At 40.3% G+C, this 5,505-nt stretch overlaps 1 pseudogene; it reads right to left on the minus strand.

The window, feature by feature from the left end:
• Positions 1–1,424: 1,424 nt before the first annotated feature.
• LOC136281969 (52 kDa repressor of the inhibitor of the protein kinase-like) overlaps positions 1,425–5,505 on the minus strand; it is a 5,054-nt pseudogene continuing 973 nt past the window's right edge.

Raw genomic sequence — 5,505 nt, forward strand, 5'->3', positions numbered from 1 at the left:
CTTGAGACAGATGAAAATAACAATTATACGCAGTGAAGTGGAATAAGAATTTTAATCACTAGTCTACCTGTGGAACCCAAACAACAAAGTTGCAAAATTGCGCATTAATTCTGCAAAGCAATGTGTAAGGGCGGATCCCGATTTTTTAAAGGGGGCGGCTAATATCAATCGGCCATCAAAGGAAATGTTAAGTTCAAATTTTTACAACGGCAACCCCAAAACGCTGCAATAGCCCTTATGCATCTTTGCGTCAGACGCGCAAATTTCACTACCAAGCATCGTTTTGAAATTGCAAATTTGCATAGTTTTAAATTAATAAAATTTCCAAGGCGGTAAATTTAAAGAGAATACCCAGGAACAGATGAAAAGGATTTTGTTCACAAACAAGGCTTGGTGGTGAAACTTGCTCTTGTGACGTAAACATGCATAATGCACTTATCAGCGGCCATCCCGGGGGGTTGACCCTGGGGACATACGGGGGAATAGCGCGGGATTTGCTGACTTTTGTCGCCAATTTCTGGCCCGGGACGGGGGCATCGGACCGCTTTTGCACTTCCAAGTCAAGATACACGGGGAAAGACCCGCGGGATTTGTAACATCGCCGCCATCTTAAAAATGAAAGATCCGGACCGCGGGGACTGGGTATTACCGCTGAACGGCTTCCAAAATGGCGACGGAGAAAAAGGTAAGCGTCTTTTACGTTGTGTGCAGAAAACAGGTGGACTAGCTATTTTTGCTTACTGTATATATTATTGTTAAACTTTTATTAACAATTATAAAGGAAATTACGTTAAAATTTAGGAGTCCTTTCAAATTATACTCCCCGGGGGAGAGACAGTGGTAGCTTTTTGTGGAAGAATATTGGCCCTGGGTAGGTGGAATTTGCAAATGTCTTGGTGCAAATGCCCGGGGGTTCCCCGGGGTCAACCCCCGGGATGGCCGCTGATAAGCGCATAAGGGCTATTAAGGAAGGACTAATAGGAACCTGCAGCATCGCAAACCCTCATAACGCATCAAAGTAAAAGAAATAATTACATTACTGCCCTACATTCGCGTAGTCTAAATGGCAGCACACGATACCACTAAGCAGAACATAAAATTAAAATACAAATTAAAATCTTTTAAAAAAATGAATAAAGGGGTAAGTTTCTAAAGAAACTGTGGTGCTGCGTCGGTGGGAGAGTATAGCAGGTAATTTAGTGTTAACAACTGGGTTGAAAACGTAAATTAGCCACCGTAAAGGGTAAAAAAGCTGACGTTTCGAGCGTTAGCCCTTCGTCAGAGCGATTGACGAAGGGCTAACGCTCGAAACGTCAGCTTTTTTACCCTTTACGGTGGCTAATTTACGTTTTCAACCCAGTTGTTAACACTAAATTACCCTCTTTTAAAAAAAACCTGTTAGTCGACCAAGAGTGAATGCGTAATCATCCGTCGAGGATGTGGGCCATAGATAATTTGTCACAAACCAGCCTTTTATCGATGGTAACTATATATGTATTCATGGCGACGACGGCTAAATCTGATAGTTGTTCTGTGGTCATTGTGTTACGAAGCCAAGTATGGATCCTCCGAATAGAAGAACACGACCTCTCCGCCTCGTGCTCCCCACGGGCAAAACAGCTAGAATTTTGAGTTCCCTAATGTTTGGGAAGAAGATGTTGTTTGCGCGTTTCGCTAGCAGTGTAGACACCGAGATGGATTCGTAGTCCGACGATGCCTGACACTTCCAGTAGTTTATCCAGCGAAACAGTTCACTTTTAAAAGATGATGGCAATGGTATCAGATGGCCCCACTTCTTATTAAGTATTTGACCACGTTCCACCGTGGTTTCTTCCGACTTTGAAACCATGACCTGAGGAATTAGAGCGCATAGCTCGTAATGTGCCCTCTTTTCGTTGCTGAAGTGACCTTTGAGTTTTGAGCAAATGACGTCAAGGAAGGATATCGCTACTGTTCGCTTCCAATATTGTGCATCCGACTCTGCTGGTTAGTTTTCATGATGTCTTTGTCTCCTGCAAACACGTGGACGCCCTTCAGTCGATCCTGCTAGTTGTGCTAGAGAACACCTTTGCGTACATACGTTGAAACCAAGAGTAGATCACTTTGCGTATCTCTGCCAGTATAGGAGCTGATCGCTTCTTCAATTTTCTGGAAACCAAAAAATTCTTCTGCTTTCCTGCCTTGCGGAGCCGTGACGAGTGGTCGGTTCTAGAATCTCCTTAGCTCAAATAAAGCTGACAATATGTCCGAAGCATGTCATACTATGTCTCAGTCCATTTGCCATTATCTTAGTTTTGGCATCCCAGCTCCATTCTTAGTTGTTTGGATAAAACCGCTTGTCATCATTTGTGGGTACACATCTCTCATTCAGTGTAATGACACTGTATTCATACAATTCGAAAATTGCTTCAGACGTGGAGGGCCTCTCGATCCATCTCGACTCGTACAAATCTTTCAGCCTGTGCTTCTTATTCTCCGGGGAAAGGGCGTCAATTACGATCGATAAGAATTTCTGTCGCTTTGGTGAGTTGTCAAAGAAACTGAATAATTCATGGCAAGAATCCATCATGTTCTGAATTGACTTTATTTTACATGCGTGGCAGATAACGAGGTTGATCGAAAGAAGGCAACAACCTTGATACTCTGCATCGGGTACACACCTCGCTATTTCAGCTTGAACTCCCTTTTTATCTGAGCTCATTGACGCATTAGCGTAATATGCTTCTCCACGGCAATTTGTAATGTCAATTGCATGCTTTTGTACACTGTTTAGGATTGCAGTAGTAATAGCTGCACCAGTGGTTCCTGGCAAATCGCACATGTCAATCAAAACCTCACGCTTTATTGGATTGGACGGGTCAGCAATGAAATCAAGCAGTTGGGGACACACGGACAACACTTCACGTCCCTGAGACGTCGTTTCGTTGGCAATTTATGTGAAATGCGGATTCTTTTCAAGACATTAAGTCGACATTTAAGACGAATATAAGTACTTCTGAGACAAACAGGGTAGGAACCTTGATTAATTTGCTATTTTGCAAGTGACATAGATGCATCACACCTCATTTAATCCATACCATATCCAGGCCACACTCCTGTAACTGTAATCACGTGTCTGGACAAGCTGAAAACTGAAGATGGCCTCATTTCTAACTACACAGAAGAGAATAATTGCAGGAGTCTTGCAGGAGTACGAACCGCTCTTAACATTTTGGAGTCTGCTTTAATTTCAGGGTTCGTTACTGAACCCTCTGATATAATGTACGCGGTTAAGAAAATGACTTTCATGTTTCCTTCCACAATGGGAAAAATACACCTTCATTAGGCTATACCCGCGTCAATTCAAATTGTAAACTAGCCGAGCAATGTTTGAAAACAGCGCCTCAATTACACTGAGGTGAAACAAAGCTATCTGTTTCCCGTTGAAAGAGACATGTTGTGGGTTGTTATACGTCCAAGGGATAGGATTAACTATTAAACAATCAAGCAATCACAGTGAGAGTTAAAGTGAAAACACAACAGCAACTAAAACAACCTTTATTTTCACTTGCTCTCTCTCTCTCTCTCTCTCTCTCTCTCTCTCTCTCTCTCTCTCTCTCTCTCTCTCTCTCTCTCTCTCTCTCTTATCATTATTTGGTTTTACAAAGAGGTCTAATAAGCTCACACTGCTTTCAATGGGAAGTTTTGAATTTCAGAGTCACAAGCATTTCATTACCAAATGTATTACATGAAAATTCAGTAATGGTTGTCTAGAATTATTTCCAGCCTATTTCTACCCATGTTACTGCTCCATCCGTTTCGTTTCGCTTGAAATTGTGTTGAGCTCTATGCGTACAAAACATCGCTCCAAAAGTTGCTTCTACACTAATTATTGGAGTATATGATTTCTGTCATACGCTTATATCCCTGATGAATCCTTACATGTATTTGACTTAAGATTTTCCAAGATGACAGCGTTGTTCAACCCTTTAGTGTTGGTGAGTCAGACAGCCTCTAGCGTTCAGATATAGTTTGAAAGGATTCTTTGCGGGGAAAAATAATGGCGATCACACCAAGACAAATCAACAGCACAAATAATAAACACTCCAAAAAGTTTATTTCTGGCAAACTATATCGAAAAGTCTTCTTCATTTAAAATATGCATAATATCTTAAAAGCTTTCTTCAAAGAGGCAAGAAATGAATTATTTCTTTCTCTGGAAGTTCAACCAAGACTTAGTTTGCTTTCAAACGTACACCGCTGTGACCGATAGAAAGCGCTTATTTAATCATGATTTTAAGAACTGAGTGCAACCATTGAAATGCAAACGTTACTAATTAAAAATCTGTGAATAGCTTCATTCATTGCCTCAGAGAATAACATAACTCTTTTCGAATTTCACGCTTCATGTAGCTTTTGGTACTTACGTAACTACCTCTAATATACGAAATATTAGTTTACCTTTGCATTTTTTAAAACATCAAAATCATCAGATATTTGCTGTACTATACTATGAGGTAAGAATGTAAATTTCATCGACGCAATAACTTTTCAAAGAAGTATATTTCGCTTTGAAACTTCTAAGTCCTTTCATGGGTATAATATTCGAGGAATTTCAATTCATTAAATTTATAGCCAACTAAAATGAATCAGAAACTCTTAGAGCAGTGATCTTACATCTCCACTATGTCATTCTACTAAATGGATATATCAGTTCTTTACCAAACGTTTACCCAAATCATGCTATATCGAGTACTCTATAAAGCGCCTAAAACAAGTTTTCTTATATCATAAATTATAACCATTACAATTTCTTCGAATGTGATTGGTGGATGAACTCCTCTATTTTTCACTAATAAATCTGTAAGGCTATACTTGGACAATGTGATCGATCAAATGGTATACTCAAATGATCCATCAATTACTGAATTGATTCGAATAACCATGGTATGGCTTACCATTTCAAGCTGGGAACACTGTTTCGAGCTTTTCAGTGTTCCTTTCCTTTAGGTAATGGATTTAAGAAGAATGACAAGCCCCTCTTTCAATTAATCCACTTTATTTTTCTCGGAAACTGCAATGTTTAGGATTAATTGTACAACATACTTGGTGTCTCCAATTCGGTCCGTCATCATATTTTTAATAAACAAAGCGACAGAGTCCCGCTTTGCGGTGGTTCAATTTGTTAATCTCGCGTACGACTAACGATGACCGAAAGGCAATGGGCAAATGGTTAGCAGCCCTATGTCTAAGAGACAAGGCATGGAACCAACGAAAAAACTCCTGAAAAGCATAGTAAGTGAAGCTAGTGTCCCTACATTACCAAGTGTATCGGTTCTCAAGTCTTTTAGAGGACCTCCAGCATAATAGTGAAGGGTTTTGAACCTCAATTCCCAGATTTTTCTTTTTGGCAAGGCAAACGATATAAGCCCAATATCCAGGCATATCGGGTCTTGAAGGTCTCAGATTGACTTGTACCTCAGATCAACAATATGCCGAGGTCAGGCAATCTTCTTACAAAAGATC

Source organism: Pocillopora verrucosa, chromosome 6 (genome assembly GCF_036669915.1).
Source record: "Pocillopora verrucosa isolate sample1 chromosome 6, ASM3666991v2, whole genome shotgun sequence".
NCBI lineage: Eukaryota > Metazoa > Cnidaria > Anthozoa > Scleractinia > Pocilloporidae > Pocillopora > Pocillopora verrucosa.